The sequence below is a fragment of the Balaenoptera physalus genome (genome assembly GCF_965194825.1).
Source record: "Balaenoptera physalus genome assembly, chromosome: 5".
Classification (NCBI taxonomy): domain Eukaryota; kingdom Metazoa; phylum Chordata; class Mammalia; order Artiodactyla; family Balaenopteridae; genus Balaenoptera; species Balaenoptera physalus.
In genome coordinates, this window is record NC_138884.1 from 122862009 (window position 1) to 122880150 (window position 18142).

The following is an 18142-nucleotide window of genomic DNA, read 5'->3' on the forward strand; positions in this document are numbered from 1 at the left end:
TACTTTATTAATTTTCCCAACAGGTTCAGAGTCAGAAATTTAAAGCGAACAGGTGGCACAGTTATGTTTTTTGTCCCATCATTGCTCAGCTGTGTAAAAGTTGGATTTAACTAGAGTTGTGATTTTGACATGCAAATATTAAAAACAAAGGTGTATGTGGATGGTGATTATCATGATTGACCATGGAAATTAAGCTGGTTAAAAAGAAGAGACAGGACCTCAAAGGGGGTGAGGGTCCATGGAAAGGTGATAGGATCAGTGGATTAGAAGTCCCAGTGGAACGTTAGGATGGTTGGATTTGGGAGGCTCAAAAGGGACAAGATGTGTGGTAGTGGACAGAGAGTGGAATGTATGGAAGAATAGATTCGGTCATAACAAAGTGTAGGCTGTATGACCTTGGGAACGAATACCTAAAGGTGGTTAAGGACAAGATCTTTGAAGAAACAATTTCAAGGAACTGAGAACCTCTCATCACTATATAGTTGAATTCTCCAAGAGTAGGGGTGGTTTGGAGAGAATAGTAATGATCCAGGAATTAAATGCCCTGGGACTTGGCAGTTGACAGCAACAATGAGGGGCAGTGGGTGATGACATGAAATTCAAAGCTGTGGGGGGAGGGGTGTGCAGCTTAAACAAGGAAGGAAAAAGCAAGGTCCAAAGTGGCAATAAAGCACAGGAGGCTGCTTATCCAGAACTGGTGGTTCCGGGGCGCTAGGAACCTAAGCTGTCCCTTGAGAGATTTTTCAAGGTGATTGAAAAATGTAAAGCGGTATGAAATGTAATGTATTGCCTTTTTTTTTTTTTTTTTCCGGCCACTCTGCCCAGCAGGCATGTGGGATCTTAGTTCCCCGACCAGGGATCAAACCCTTGCCCCCTTCAGTGGAAGTGCAGAGTCCTAACCACTAGACCACCAGGGAAGTCCTGTATTGCCGTTGTTAACATATGAAAAAGTAGTGATTATTATTGCAAACTCTTTTAGCAAAATGTTTGTATAAATAACCAGGGGAATTCCCTCTCTCTGGCAAGCCCCAAAAGTAATAAATAGATTTTTTAAAAAGTCGGTGAATGAAAGTTCAGAACTCCAAGAGACAAGATATCCAGTAGGGTTTTTTCTGCAAAGGCTCTCTATTTCCTGCCTAACAAAATTATCAGGTAGTACCACCCCTGATAGTTTAGACCTGCAATAGTGAGGTTTCTCTCCTTTATGGTTGAACTGCTTCAGAAGTCTAAGGAGAGATTTGAAACCTCCTCCTCTATTTAAGGGGTGGGGTAAGGGGGAGACCAAAAGAGATTTGCACCCCGTCAGGCACTCTGGACAGGATCTGGTCTTCCTTGATGTGATATTCCTCCTCCTCGTGTATCTAAAGTGAGGAACAGCGATGACCGACTGTAACTTCTCCACTCTCGCTGGGGACACAGGAACATGAGTTTCCTTTGTTCTCTTACCCGGATGTTTCAGATAGCAAGCGTGCAACAATGCCTATGACATAATGCAGGAAATAAAGAGTAGAGATTATTTCCTACTGTGTTTATACTTTTATTATAAGAGAGGCCTCTGAGTTTAACTTTTTTTTTTAACTAGGAAGTTCTCCTAAATCAGAAGTGGATTGAAATCTAATTAACACGGATTTTGGGTAAGTTTTCATGTGAAACTTTTGAATTAAATTCTTTTTTCCTAATGATATAGCTATATATAGTCATTGTAGAAAATGTGAAAAGAAGAGGAAAATAATCAACAAATATTACTTAGAGGCAAAGACTCAATATTTTGGTGTATTTCCTTCTGATTATTTTTAAATTATTTTCTTAAATTGTGGTAAAATGCACATAAAGTTTACTTTTGTAACTATTTTTACATGTACACATTTAGTGGTATTAACTTACATTCACGTTGTTGTGATACCATCACTCCCATCCATCCACAGAATTCTGTTCATCTTGCAAAACTGAAACGCTGTACAATTAAACAAACACTTTTCATTCTCCCCTCTACCCGCCCGCTGGCCACCGCCATTCTACTTTCTGTCTCTCTGAATTTGACAACTCTAGGGACCTCATGTGAGTAGAATCATGCAATATTTGTCCTTTTGTGACTGGCTTATTTCACTTAGTACAATGTCCTCAAAGTTCACCCATGTTGTAGCAGTTGTCAGAATTTCCCTTTTAAGGCTGAATAACATTCCATTGTACGTATATACCACATTTTGCTTATCCATTTATCTGTTAATGGACACGTAGGTTGCTTCCATCTTTTTTTGGCTATTGTGAATAGTGCTGTTATGAATATGGTGTACAGATACCTCTTCAAGCCCCTGCTTTCAATTATTTTGAGTATGTACTCAGAAGTGGAATTCCTGGATCATATGATTATTCTATTTTTAATTTTTTGAGGAACCACCATACTGTTTTCCATAGCAGCTACACCATTTTATATTCCCACCAACAGCATGCTAGGGTTCCACCTTCTCCACATCATGGCCAAAACTTTTTCTGTTCCTTTTTTTTTTTTTCATAGTAGCCATCCTAGTGGGTGTAAGGTGGTATCTCATTGTGATTTTAATTGTCATTTCTTTAATGGTTAGTAATGTTGAGCTTCTTTTCATATGCTTATTGGCCATTTGTATATCTTCTTTGGAGAAACGTTCAAGTCCTTTGTTTTTTAGTTGGGTTTCTTGTGTTTTTTTTGTTTGGTGGTAGGAATTCTTTATATATTCTGGATATTAACTCCTTATCAGCTATATGATTTGCAAATATTTTCCCCATTCCATGGGTTTCCTTTTCACTGTCTTCATTATGTCCTTTGATGCACAGAAGTTTTTTAATTTTGATGTAGTCCAATTTATCTAAAAGTGGGGTACCTCCAACTTTATTCTTCTTTTTAAAGATTGTTTTGATTATTTAGGGTCCCTTGAGATTTTATATGAATTTTAGGGTGGATTTTTGCTATTTCTGGAAAAAACATCATTGGTCCTCAGTGACTTTTTAAAATATAATTGCTATCATACTGTATGAACTATTTTATATTCTGCTTTTTCTTAACATTATAATATAGTTATCCCATTAAAAAATAAACATTAGTTTTTTCTTTCTTTTTTAATTTTATTTATTTATTTTTATTTATGGCTGTGTTGGGTCTTCGTTTCTGTGCGAGGGCTTTCTCCAGTTGCAGCAAGTGGGGGCCACTCTTCATCGTGGTGCGCGGGCCTCTCACTATCGCGGCCTCTCTTGTTGCGGAGCACAGGCTCCAGACGCGCAGGCTCAGCAACTGTGGCTCACGGGCCTAGTCGCTCCGCGGCATGTGGGATCCTCCCAGACCAGGGCTCGAACCCGTGTCCCCCGCACCGGCAGGCAGACTCTCAGCCACCGCGCCACCAGGGAAGCCCATTAGTTCTTTTTATTGAAACACTTCATAAACATACTTTACAGTGACTACATAAAGGAAAATATAAAATGGAAGTATAACTGAAAGATTAGAAAACATTTATGCCTCAAATTATGTGACATCTGTATACTTTTCAATACTATAATCATAAAAATGAGAAAAATTTGATTTGAGACATGTCAGAGTATTAGGATGCAATATTTATACTGTGAGTAGGAAGGAATGACAACCAATTGTATTAGTTTAAAAGACTGTTAAAATATATGCTTATATTACTTTTGACCAAATACAACTCTGGAATTCATTTATTTACTCAGCAAATACTACTGAGTCTCTGTAGTTTTTGAAGCCCTGGAAACCTAGATATACATTAGATATGGTCTTCACCCTCAGGGAAAGGGAATAAATACTGAAATTTCATGAAAGTCTAGTATGAGTCATGAGCCATGTGAGATCTTAGTTCCCGGCCCAGGGATGGGACTCACGCCCCCTGCAGTGGAAGCGTGGAGCCTTAACCACTGGACTGCCACTGAATTCCCTCACTTTCTTTTTTAATCTTTGCATTAAACCTATGGGGAAGCAGTGTTAGCCCCATTTAGAGATGAGGAAAATAATGTTCATTTCATAAAAGCTGACCAAAAAAATAAAATAAAATAATTTGGGAATTGCCTGACGGTCCAGTGGTTAGGACTCTGCACTTTCACTGCCGAGGGCGTGGGTTTGATCCCTGGTCAGGAGATAAGATCCCCCACAAGCTGCACGGTGCGGCCAAAAAAAATAAAATAATTTAACAGCAAGGTCCTGCTGTATAGCACAGGGAACTATATTCAATATCCTGTGATAAACCATAATGAAAAGAATATTAAAAAAACAATGTCTATATGTGTATAACTGAGTCACTTTGCTGTACAGCAGAGATTGGTACAACATTGTAAATCAACTGTACTACTTCAATAAAAAAAAATTAAACATTAAAAGAAGAGCTGAGCTACCTGTTGAAGGTGACACAGAGAATGAGTGGCAGAACTAGAATACAAGCTCAGGGCTGTCTGTTCCACAGCTCATGCCCTTTTCACTCTCCCAGGTTGCCTTTCAGCCATTATGACCTAGCACAGGAGACAGGAGTATATACAACTAACTGTAACATGAACAAAAAACCGTGATAGCAGTTAATTCTGCTAGATAAGAGTCAAGAAAGGCTTTAGAGGAATGGCATTATAATCTAAGACTCGAAAAGGGAGGATTTCATTAAAGATGGGGAGAGCAGCATTCATTCATTCGTTCACTCATTCATTCACTTATCTGTTCACAAACCTGCACTGAGCTTCTCCTGTGTGTTAGTTACACAGCGAGCTCCAGTTGTGTGCTGGAGATTCAAAAGAGAACCAGTGAGACACTGGCCACTCTCAGGAGTCACAGTCTCTTGGGAGACAGTTAAGTAACTGATGTATGACAGAGCCTCGGACCAAGCTCTGCCACAGAGTCAAAAACAAAGTGCTGGGGGATGCTATTCCAGGATACTAAGGGCAGGTGCTCAGTGGCAGAAACTATGCTGCACTGTGTGTAGTGCTGAGCATGGCAGGTTGGACTCTCCATGCCAAGATCAGAGGCTTGGACTTCATCCTATAGGCAACAACAAGCCAACAGACATTTTTAAGTAGAGAAGTGACACAGTTCTGTTGTTAAGAGGCTATCTGGCAGTCTGTGAAGAGTAGAACGTGGAAATGGGGGAAGAGGCAGGTAGCAGGAAAACCAGTATAGGGGCTAACAGTCTGAACTGGAGAGGACCCAGTTCAGGCAGCAACAGGAGAGACAGAGAGCGTGGAGACCACATTTATGAGAAGCTGGCAGACCTCATCGACTGTAGGATGTGTAGTGAGAATAAGGTAGGAGTCAAGAGAATAGTGTGAACAGAGGATTCAGGTGATATGTGTGTTCAGAACCACTGCATTATTTGAAAGTGAAGGACCTATGGAGCATTTCATAAATAGATAATACTCTTCTGAATTATCAGTATTTCTTTCATATATTTAGTCATTCTAAAATACTCTAATAGTTTAATAGATTTTTTTTCTCTCAAGCAGTTTAAACATGCCCTGCAGTGCTATTTACACTATTAATTTGGTTAGCAAACTCTTTCTCCATAGTACAAGTGTAATTTTTATTGTTGTTATATTAAAACATCATAGAGATAAAACAATGGATTAATTTTTTTTCTATAATGAAATTCAAAAAGATTAATGGATTTTTACTGAAATGGAGTTAAAAGAAGATTATTGGTTAGGTAAATATGTCACTATTTTAATGTTTCAAAAAAGTTTTCCATTTTCTTACATCATTACTCAGTCTTGTAATTTATTGGTATCTTTTTTGTTCTGTGGAGTACCGTATTTGTTTTCATTAATAAGTAAAAATATACATCTAGTTAAAAGTTTATCTCATGTGCCTGTGCTGTTATGTGCCACCAGAAGAGGGCGGCAGTGAGGCGTTAGAAAGAATAAATTAACAGGCTCTTCAATTGCAGAAAGGCAGTTAAGATCATGATGTGAATGACGAAAACATTTGTCCGGGCAGACATCCTAATTAACTGACTCATTTTCTGAGCCAGAGACTATGACATAAACATTGTCACAGAATTTTCAGAAAATCTGATGATGGTCTTATAGTGCAATACAGTAATAAATTTGTGGAAATTTCTGTTAAGATTGGTGAGGACCGACACCAAGAGATACTCTGAAAATTTTACATCAGTTTGAAAGGAGATTGGAGGGTGAATTAAAAGTAAGCATGTTGTTTCTTGTCATTTCAACAGTGTAGACAGAGAATGTAATAGTTTGTAGAGACAATAAAAGGCATTATCTTCTTTGAACATTATAGATATTCCTGAAATAAAAAGAAATATTTCGAACTTACCAAACATGCAGTAAGCAATGCATAGGACAAATTGACTAAGAGAGGTTGCCCAGACTTATCCGGTATCTTCTTTTATAAATATTTAACAACCACAATTTTTTTTATTGAAGTATAGTTGATTTACAATGTGTAAATGTTGTGTTCTGATGTACAGCAAAGTGATTCAGTTATACATATATATATATATACCTTCTTTTTTTAATACATTCTTTTCCATTATGGTTTATCACAGGATATTGAATATAGTTCCCTGTGCTATACAGTAGGACCTTGTTTTCTTTTTTTTTGATTGTTCATCTTTTATTATTATATAGCTTAGTAGTGGAAGAAATGATTGTGGTCAGTACATGTATGAAAATTATGAAGGTCATGTTTAGGTAGTAGGACCTTGTTTTCTATCCATTCTATACATAATAGGTTGCATCTGCTAACCCCCAAACTCCCACTCCATCCCTCCCCCTTGGCAACCACATGTCAACAACAAATATTTCTGAATACCTCTTATGTGCTAGGAATTATTCCAGGTGCTGAATATTCCAGGATATAGAACAGAACAAAACAGGCACATTCCCTGCCCAGTTGGAATGTATATTATAGTGGGGAGGATAGACTTTACACAAAGCCTCACAATTAATTCATTAGTTACAGTTGAGAGAAAAAATGGAAAACAGTCTACCACAGAGCCCTAAATAAGTTAGTTTGGGCTCAACCCCCAAATTGGAAATTAAGTGAAGTTTTAAAAAGGACTCAAGAACAACTTGTCTGAAGTTCTTAATACCCATTTATATTACTTATGTCTTTCACAATACATAAAATGGATCAGGTAAAATTTATAGAGTTGTGAAAATAACATTGTAAAAGAGTATTTGGGTAGTTGATATGCAGCAATAAAACACTTTGCCAATTTGAAGTGTTGTAAAATGCCCCGTGCCTCCTTAGACTTCTGTTTTGTTTCTTTGACCTCCATTGTATGCACTTCCCAGTCCTGGGTTGGCTCAGCTCTCTAAGCCAGAGCTGAGACGGTTCCCCAGCTGACTCTGAATGAGATCCATTAAGGTGAACCGTAGCTGGGTTCTCAAAGATGCTTATCGATTCTTTTATTCATCCTTAATTGATTGTCTTTCCAATTCTCCACAGCACCTGTTTCAACCCAGGATCTCTCTTTTCAAGCTGAACTCACTCCTGCCAAATTTCCATCTATTTGACTTAGGTTACCGGATTATCCACGGTGAACTCCCAGATTTTCTCTAAATCATTAGCCATTCATTTCTCCTTCCATTCTGCCTCAGAAAAACAATGTTCTACCTTGTATCCAAGCCTACTCCTTCTATCTTCTTAAACCAACATCTTTTTACCTATTTTGTGATTTTTCTCATTATTCATAGTCCCTTTCTTTCATCTCTCTTTTTAAAAAATTTTGCCTTCTGACATCTTCTCCTTAGCCTACGCACATGTTCAAATCTAATGATTCTTATGAAATATTCATTCCCCTTGAGACTATATTCTTTTTCCTTCCCTTAACAGCAGTGCTTCTCAGAATAGTTCTGTTAAACTTCCTTGTTTAACACTCATCCATCAACTTCTTCTGGTCTCTCCTCTTCTGAAATGTCTATTTACAAGATCAGTGAGAACATTCCAGGCACCCAATCTAGTTGCCGCTTCCTAGTTGTTATCCTGGGGCTTCCTGTAGAACTTGTTGCACAGTATCATGTCTCTACACTCTCCTGGTTCTCACATTTCCAGCTGCTTCTTCTGCAGGCCACTGTTTCACTATTTGGCTCCTGGATAGAGGCATTCTCTAGAAGTCCATGTCTTCTTCATACCCAACCTTTGCCTCCTTTAATTTCATGTAATGGCTTCAATTATTGCCCCCGTGTGGATGATTCCCAGATTCATCTCCTGTTCTAATCTCTCTCCTCAGTTTAACTAACATTTCCCACCTCTTGTAGAGAGCGCCATTTCTCTACAAGGTTTCACGGGCACTTCAAGCAGAAATGGCCTGAACTCATCATCTCTCAGTGGTGTCCGGGCACCCTGGACTACCTGCTGGTTCCTGTTATGATCTGCAAGATCCTTCTGCATCTTTGCTCTTGCTGTGTCCCCATCTCATGCCATCTGTCTGCAATGCATCTCTTCACACCATTTCCCTTGTTTCCTATACCCTGCCTCTCGCCCATTTTTCCTACTTGTTGGTGTCTCCATCCTTCAGTATTTGGCTCATGTTTGGACTTCTGAATAATCAATAACTGAACTAAATCTCCTCTCCCCCATCCTTTACCCATTCTTTGCTTAGAATTCAACTATATCTGATTACACTCAGTCTTGTATTTGAGATACACATTTGTGTTTGCTGTCTCTATTAAACCCTGAGTCCTAAAAGTACTGGGACTATGTCTCATTCATCCTTATATCCCCTGCAGACCCTGGCACATAGCAGAAACCATGGAAATTTTGCTTAGTTTGCGTTGTTGGAAGAAAAGTACCACAGATCTTAATTTTTAAGAATTGTTACTTTTGGGCTTCCCTGGTGGCGCAGTGGTTGAGAATCCGCCTGCCAATGCAGGGGACACGGGTTCAAGCCCTGGTCTGGGAAGATCCCACATGGCGCGGAGCAGCTGGGCCCGTGAGCCACAATTACTGAGCCTGCGCGTCTGGAGCCTGTGCTCCGCAACAAGAGAGGCCACGATAGTGAGAGGCCCGCGCACCGCGATGAAGAGTGGCCCCCGCTTGCCACAACTAGAGAAAGCCCTCGCACAGAAACGAAGACCCAACACAGCCATAAATAAATAAATAAATAAAGGAAGAAACAACCCCTCTCTAAAAAAAAAAAAAGAATTGTAGGGAATTTTACTCTGCAAGAGGCTTGTTTAAGGGTGATGAAATTCTTGGAAATTAAGATTGTTTCAGGGTCTGGGATTTTATTTTACTCTCCTTAGAGTTAGTAAGTTAGCCTGCTACTGTTCCATGGATGCTGGCAGAAGACATGAGACTCTTGGGTCAAAGGCAAAGGACTTTGCTACTCAGAGCACAGCAAGCAGCATGAGCATCACGTTGCCATCTCCTTCACGTCCTCCTAGTCCAGAGGGGTGATACTGCGCGATCCAGGTGGAGGTTAGTGGGTTTCTGTTGCAGCCAAGGAACATTGAGCTTGGGGAATCCACTGCTTTTATAGCAAGGCTACTCTTTGGCCCAGAGTAAGACATTACCTCATCCCTCAAGGTTGAGGCAAATACAAACCTGATAGATAGCCCAGGCAAGGAGAGATTGGTCTGGCATTCTTAACATCCAGCGAGAACTTGCAGACATGCCCACAGCCCAGGGTGGATTGCCCCTCCCCAAATCGTGTGGTGAGAATAAGGATTGTGGTTATCCTGGCACATCAGAGGGGCTCAATAAATACTTGTTGAGTCAAATTAATTAATGAGAAGAAGGGGAACCGCTAAGGAACTGAAAAAAGGCAGAGTCCCCTGTTTAGGATGACCATCCCCTGAGAAAACAGTTCTAGATTTCAGATCTGATTAGGAGAAAAAAATCAGAGGGCTAATGAGAATAAGATATTGTAGGCCGCCTGGTTTCATAACAAATAAAATTTCTAAACACCTTACCTCATGGCAAGTGAGTCTATGACTCATATACAAGATAACTGCTAAGTCCAAACAACCTAAGGCAATGTCTGTAGCTTGCTAAGTTAGTATTACAGTAACTATATATAGTTCTTTACATCTGCAGCCTTTTGCCATATACTGAATTTCATTGCAAGTTTTAAAGAACTTCAGACACTATACTCATTTGGGAACTTTTACCAGACATGATTTTTACTTTCTCAAAATGGTAAATTGAACTACAAATCAAAGTAGAGTCTGCTAGTAAATCTGATCAGAGTTAAACACTTCCTTAGAAATTTGCAGTTGAACAAATGACATATCTTACCCTCTCAAGATTCTCTTGAAAGAAAGGAGTTAACCTGAAATATCTCGTCAGTGTATAGAAGTGAGGTACCTGAGACATTCAAGTTGGCAGTCCAGACTTCAGAGGGGAGTTTATTTTTACATTCATAATTATAATTCCTATTTCCAGAGACCACATTAGCCCTAATGACTGAAAAACTTAGGCAACTGTCACAAAAATTTTGTTATTGCATATTTGAGCTTTTAGCCACTCCACTCCCCATTTTTTGGGATGCTTTCCAGTCTTCGTAAGCTACTGCTGCATGTCACTGTTCTCCATCTGCTGCTCTTAAAATTGGAGATTGACTGCCTCCAGGGTTTACAAATGTTTCATCTTACCTTAGATAATTTGAACTTCTAAGCATCCACAAGTTTTTTTCAGACTTTTCAAGGAAGGTCTTGTTTTTAAGATCTGTAATTCCCCTGCTCTCTCCTCTCCGCTCGCAAGGAAAGTCACCCAGGTTCCCCTTATGCAGGGTTAGAGGGCTTTTGAGTAACCCGTTCTTCATTCAGAGCCTTCCACTCAGACTCAAACTTGTGTCCCCACATAGGCCATATGTCTGGGAACCCTTCCATACCTCATGGTGAATTTTCAGCCCTTCTGAGGCGCTTTCCTTTTCTTTTCTCAAGTTATGGAAACTTTCATCATTCTTTTTTTATCTTTGAAAATCTTTGCAGTAGAGATGAGATGATCATCATTTCCTTCACCGGTCATATCCTCCTTACCAACAACCCGTTTTCACACAATTTGCTCTCTTCTTCCCTGACTGCTGAGACTGTCCCATGCAACTCCCCCTCCGTCCCTACCAGAGTCATTGTTGCTATACCTGATTGCACCAGGGGTGGATAGCTGATGCCAGAGGTAACGAGCTGTGTGTTGTGCTAAGATTTTGTCTTTGAACTGAGGATGCTGAGACTGAGTCCGTTTCTGTTGAGGGCTTGAATCAGGAGGGCGTGTAAAACCAGGGTAAGTGGATCAGATAAGGATGGTCTACAGAGAGGAATGAAGCCGACCTTGTCTGTTCTGTTCACCTCTGCACTCTTACCACCTAGCATGGTGCCTGGCATAGTAGGCTTTGAGTACGTCTTGGTGGAATGAATGAAGCAGACTGTGGAGTGAGAGAGACAGAGAGAGATTATTTTTGCCTCCAACAAATTTCCATGTCCTGATTGTAATCCCTCATGAAGACTATCTTCATTTTCTGTCCTTTCATCCATGAGATATCCCTGTGTCCACCCAATAATTTCCCCTTTATGTTAAAGCTAGTTTGGGTATGTTCTGTTCCTTGCAGCTAAATTAAACCGAAGAATCTCCTAATTCAGTCTTTAAAGTCTTCTTGTCCCCAGGGAACTATGGTTTCTCACGCAAACTAGTTATTTCGGTGGCCTATCCAAAAATTACTGGATTCCAGAAGTGGGCATGCCTCCACTTTGCCCAAGTGAACCTCACCTTTGGGGACAGAAAAGAATAGAAACTCAAATCCAACTGAAAATAAAGAAAATACCTCCCAAAATAAATCCTCTTGATCTAAAAAGGCAAACTCTGAAGAAAAATGTGACAGAAACTGCAAATTGAGGATCCTTTAGGAGAGAGGGTTGGACCTTAGGCATTGCTGATTGAACACGACTTTATTTAAAGTCAGTGGAGAGGGTCAGATATGATCAGGACACACTTGCCAACCTAAGCTCCAGGAAGAGGAAGAAGAAGAGTGGGTCACAGCTTTACCCCGGACTTCTGGAATGCTTCTGGAATGCTACTGGACTAACTTGGTGATGCAAGAGACTGCTTCACAGTTTCTGGTTGTACTCTTGGCTGTTGTACAGCACGTTGAGGAAAAAGGTTATTCTTTCCTGCTCCCTGCCTGGGAGGACACATATTTATATTTATATATTTACCTCAAAGGCAGGGGAGTAGTTGAAAAATATATAGGCAGTCATCATAGGCTTGAAACACAGAAAAATGAAATACTTGGGGGCAGTATGGTGGGTTTTTCAAGAGCATTGATTTGAAGTGAGACAGATCTCCAAAACCAACTCACTAACTTAGCTCTATGTCCTTGGCTAAGCTGCTTAACCTCTTAGAACCTCAGATTTCTCATCTACAAAATGAGAATAAAAGTACTTCATAAATGTGCTGTTAAGTATTAAATTAGATAATGTTTATAAGTTCTTAGGCCAATGGTACCAAGCTAAGGGCTCAGTAGATGGTAGGGATGATTAGGATTATTAGTGCTTTGTAATACAGGCATTAATGAAAGTGTGTTATTTTTATGTTAACCAGAAGGAAGGCTGCATTTTTGTAAGTTAAGAAACATGACACTAAAACATGTATTTCATAGCTCCTCTTCACTGTTTCCTTTTTAACGTAAATCCCTGCGTGTAGACAAATGTAAAAGATGAGTCCAGGAAATATCTAACAAGACAGTAGTTATGCAGTAAGTAGCCATCAGTTGTGGTATCAATCAACAGCAGTATAAACTCCCCCAAAAGTAGGCACATGTGAATCCTCCCCTGCAATCTTCTCAAAAGCATTTGTAAGTTGTATGACCTGCAGATGGCGAACTTGGATAGGGTGACTATTAAGCAATGACTACCTAGAAAAGAAAGCAGTGGTTTTTGTTTTGTTGAATGGAGGGCTAAGTAAAGTGGATACATTAATAAAGGCTGTAGAAGCCAAAAGCATCCTTTGCCGACACACTGGGTTCCTTCTTCCAAGGGGACCATTAATCTGTCTGTCGAAGTGAGTCCACCCACAATCATATGTGCTGTGAGAGACAAGCCTGCATGTGCTTCTGGTAGAAATGTTTTGGTTGAGTATTCATGCTGGTTGCTAGTCACTGATACAGAGAAAAGGAGTATCAATTAGGGAACATCAATAGATTTCTTGTAAGTCTCTTGAGGGGTACAGAAATGTTACCTTCTCAGAATATCCATATGTAACACTTTAATTATCTGAACCCATTGTACATGTCCGAAGAGTCCACATGTTTTGATGTGTATAAGTAATTATATCCTCCCTTGCTTGATTACGCCACTGTTGAGTATTTGTTCTGTGCCCTCCCCAAGGCAATCCTTTAGGGACCAATTACCATCCTTTAGTGACATCATTTCACTGGCTGAAGGAAATTTCTAGAGTACCACACTGGGCATTCAGGACTCCTAAGGGAGCTCTGTAGTACTTTGTATAATCTATGTGCCCTACCCTCTGGAGAAACACATTTTTTTCCCTCAAAATTCTACTTTGGAGTACAGGTTTTACTATCACAGATCACAACTACATGAGTTTGTGGGAAAACTAGTGTGACTTTCCAAAACTGCCTGCTCCTGCAGGGGCCTGAGATGTTTTGTTGGTTCTTTCAGTTGTGAAAAAGCTCAGCAACTCACCCAACATGATGGATTGATGACTTTTTGCTGCATTATAAAGCAGGGTCACTGTCCCCAAAGAGCCTCTCAGCTTGTGGGTCAGGCGAAGGGACATCTCTAGGCCTCTGTAGTGCCTCTGCCTTGTCATTTATCATGAGGCTGTAATTATTGTCTGCATATCGGCCTCCCCACAACTATGTACTTCCAGAGTCCAGAAACAGTACCATATTCATCTCTTTATCCTTAAACATTTTGTGTCTGGCACATAGTAGGTACTTACAAAAATGTTGGATGAATTAAAGAATAAAGATATGTGCTTGGGTAGAACAAGCAGCCAGAAAGGAGGAAAGGTCACTTTAGGGGAAAAAAAGGGGAAGGTAGTCCACCTACCCATGAGGGATTGTACCTATATTGGACAAGTATTGTTCCTAAAGAGCAGAGAGAGAGGAAAGAGCAGTGGGTTGTGTGCAGCCTAATCCTTTTATTTTTACTAACCAGACTCTCAAGAGACTGACTTATACACCACCATCCTGGTTGACTATTGCCAGTGGAGAACACATCTCTCCAGAGACTGCATTGTGTCCCAATTCCATGTATTTCACATCTTCATTCATTTCACAATGCAGACTACTATCCACTGTACGTTCACGGCATCTTCATTCATTTCAAAAGGAAGAAAGTCCCTAGCTCTCAGAATGAGGCAGTTCTGGTTTTCAGGTAGCTTCTGAAAGCTTCTAAAACGTTATAGTTAATCTAAGCCATGGTAAATAGAGAAGTTATCAGAAAATTCAGAAATTATAAGATCTTATCTAAGAGTGGATTTGAGTCTAAAGGCACCCACTGGTGAAAGACAGAACCTAGAGGATGGGACTGAGGAACAGTCAGAAACAGACTCTGAAAGACAGTGCAAATAAGAGGAGCCACACGTCACGTAAGTGTTGCCCATGGAATTGACAATGGGCATCTGACATGAAATAATAGGGATAGTTGAGGATATGAGGACCGTGCACAGAGATGAGGAGTAGCACTGTTGTGTCTGCACATGGTAAGCACTCAACAAATCCTCGTTGAATGAACAGGTCGTTCTGTGGCTCAGCTGCTGCTAAGGGAAGTCATGAACTGCTTTGCTAAAGGCAGGTTTATTTATAAATAGGAACCAAAGTGACATGCACCGTTGAAAGTGGGTATAAACCAGTGCAGGAAAAGTTAAAATGAAAAGCACTGGTCAGAAACATTTAGAAGAAAGGAAGGAAGCAGTGTCTGGAAACCTGAAGTGAATGAATCATTACAATGGAGTTTATAGGAATCTCTGAGCTTCCAGACAACCAGTTTAAAAGAGAACATGCTAGATTGTACTCTTCTCATGAGTCAGTAAAGTGTGTAAATTCATCTGGAAATGCAGACTCATTCTTAGAACTTAATTCTAGAAAGAATTTATTGTGTAGACAGTTAAATAAGAGAAAGAAGAGGACATTTGATAAGTTTTGTGAAAGCTACATATATATTATTCACGGACTAAACTATAAAGATCATCACCACCGACACAGTCTAGGTAAAATGATAGGTGAAAAGAGATGGAGAAAAAACAAAGGTTACTGTATGAACATATACACTACTATGAAAGCAAGAAAGTATAAATATTGACCACAGCCCCCCATTTTGCAACTATTATGAGGCTAGATTTATAGCTTCCTTAATGCACTCTCAGTAAGGGGAGGAAGCGTAGTATGAGAGGTTCTACTCCCACTTCTTCCCTGTGATCCCTGGATCCATGTGATCTGTCCTTGGGTGAAACACACCATATATTGGTTATTGATTCGGAGCATACACCATTTTCTCTACGCCAGTACCTCAACTTCATAAGATGTCCTCCGGCTGGCTCTGTGAGTCTTTGTAACAGACTACTGCACTTCTCTACAAGGCCAACTCCTCCTGGGTTATGGTAAAACCAATGAATCCTGTGGGAATCCTATAGCACTCTTGGCCAGAAGTAATAGTATATGGATTACTGTGGGCTAAATAAGCTTTCAGTAAGTTCACAGAAAGTTTTGCTAATAGAAGCATAACAGGGAAGTAAAATCTATATGCATAACATATTTTAGTGAGAAAAATTGCTACCAAGTCCACAGTGAAAGAGGTTCAGTATCATCAGTCAACAGGAGGCTAGCCATGCCACCCTATTCCCCACATTTGGAGCTGTATGGAGGGCTCAGCATGGGTGTCTGCTGCTGGCATTTTAAGCGTTCAGTTGAGGTGGTAGCTGGATCTGCCTTGGTAACACGTTCTCGTGGTTGAGCCCATGGATAGCCTCCATCTCTGTCACCACGGCCACTTTGCTTTTGAACCTACTGAGGAATAGTCGTGTTTCTGGGGAAAAAGGATAGCTGACATTTGCAGTACTGAGCTTCCTGCCCATCTGATTATTGTCTCCTCTGTAGTGAGAGCCGTTTGCTGAGCATTCACATGAGGCACAATATTCTCGCAGCATGAACCTATTTTGAGAGGTGTATACATGTACCTCTACCCTAAACCTCCTTGTCATCCAATCTTGTTCCTTCCAACTTGCTCATCATTGAAACAAACCTTTAGGCTCTATGTATAAATCTTCACTATGATGATCTTTCTTTCTAGGTAAAATATACAATTAGATGTACTTCTCAAAGTTCTGCTTATTGTGAAGATTTATCTTCCTACTTGTCCTTCATGGCCAACAGTGTGGAAAACTCTAATGCTGCACCCATTTATTTATGGCCATAGCCAGTATATTATGCATAACCATTAGTAAATCAGTCTTGAACTGTTTCTTCCCTGTCCATAAGGCAGTCCCCTATATGTGTGGGTCCAGGAAGAGGTGGCATGACAGCAAGATTAGGGGCCACGAGAGTTGGAGCCATTTGCTCATGAAAGTTTCTTGTGCTTCTAGAACATGGTTGAGGGTGACCTTGTATGTGCCATTTCATCTTGATGGAGAGCTGCTCTGCCCATCCAAATTTAACAATAGGTCCATCAAACAGCATCTAATTAGGGAGAGACAGCACAGGTCTCATTATCAGTTCATTTCCCATGACCAGATATTCAGTCTTTACCAGAACCCAACAGAAAAAAACAGGAGAAGTTTCTTGAGGAAATTCGTTATTTGTCAAAGAGGTATGGCTTTGCTGTCAATTCTAGGGGCTGTATGATTATTGTGTTATTTGGGAATTCCATGGGCTCAATGACCTGCTACAGAACGTTGTACACATTAGATTTCCTGGGTCACAAGAGCTAAGTGGCAAGAGTGGCTTTTTCTTTAAACTGAACTGGCTGAAGAATATTTGTTTGCTTTGAGCCTTCCTTAAACATAGAAGCATGGCTTATTCAATAAGTAGGAAGGAGCAACACCAATGTAATATTATTTTGCCTCTCTTATACTAGAATCCCACCAAATGTGTGCGCCTCTTTCTTTGTGGAACTGGATACAAGGTGCAGCAAATTGTCTTTTAGTTTGGAGGGGATACCTCAGTGTACCCCAGATCTCTAGACTCCCAGAAACATCAGTGAATTAATAGATCTCTGAACTCTCATGGAATTTATCTCTTATCCTCAGTTACATGTGTGTCTTACCAAGGCGTCTTATGTATTTTCTACTTTCTAACCAAATTGTGATAACCAATCCCACCTAATGAAACAGCACAGTGAATCTAGAATCTCTGGTAAATGTACCCATGTTAATCATTTTGACCCAAGGGAGCTATGTTCCTTTTTCCTTCCTTAGTCTAGCATTTTAGAATTTATTTTCACACACATTCTCTTAGTTTCTGCTGATACCAATATAAGTCAGAAAAAAACATGCAATTTTTTTTTGGTGTGTAAGCCCACTCTTCCAGGTGTAACTTGGTCAGACTCTTTTTCTACTATTTAGATACCTCAGTTTTAAAAGGTAAGACATTACAGCTTCATGATTTTTTTCCTTTCCCTTTCTTCCTCTCTTTCTTCTTTTGGAAACCAGAATAAATTGGCTTTATTTTTATTTATTTTATTGTTTAACTTAACACACAGTAAAATTGACCTTTAGTTTGGTCTTTATTTTATAAGTTTAACACATATATAGATCTGCGTAACCAACATACAGTGGGGATAGATAGGGAAGTACCCTGCATAATGGAAAGTAGGTTCACTAATAGAGTGGGTAAAATGAGATTCAGATAGATGTGTTTAAGCATTCGATCAGGGGAGGACAGCAGGCAGAAATTACCGTTTGAGGTATGAATTCTGATGTGGAAAACAAAAAGCTTTAACAGCAAGCAAGTTACTTAATTTCCTTGAGCCTCATTTGCCTCTTTTGTAAATAGGGATAACCAAAAATTAATGAATGAAACTTATTAGCTAAATACAATTTTTAACATCTTTATTGAGATATAATTTGCACACCATAAAAGTTACTCATTTAACAGTACAATTAAATTCTTCTTAGTAAATTTACCAAGTTATGCAGATATCACCAAAATCCAGTTTTAGCACATTTTAATCACCCAAATAAGATCCCTCATGCTCATTT

General features: G+C 39.7%; 1 protein-coding gene across 9 annotated transcripts in view; it reads left to right on the plus strand.

The window, feature by feature from the left end:
* The window catches only part of ALPK1 (alpha kinase 1), a 125100-nt gene that overhangs the window by 12988 nt on the left and 93970 nt on the right, over positions 1 to 18142 (plus strand). For 8 of the 9 annotated variants that reach the window (XR_014263912.1, XR_014263913.1, XR_014263914.1 and 5 more), the window contains one exon: positions 1583 to 1634. The gene's annotated coding sequence lies outside the window, so the exon portion shown is untranslated. Of the gene's footprint in view, positions 1 to 351; positions 1635 to 18142 lie in introns of those variants that run through there. The other variant, XM_082462764.1, reaches the window with a different exon arrangement.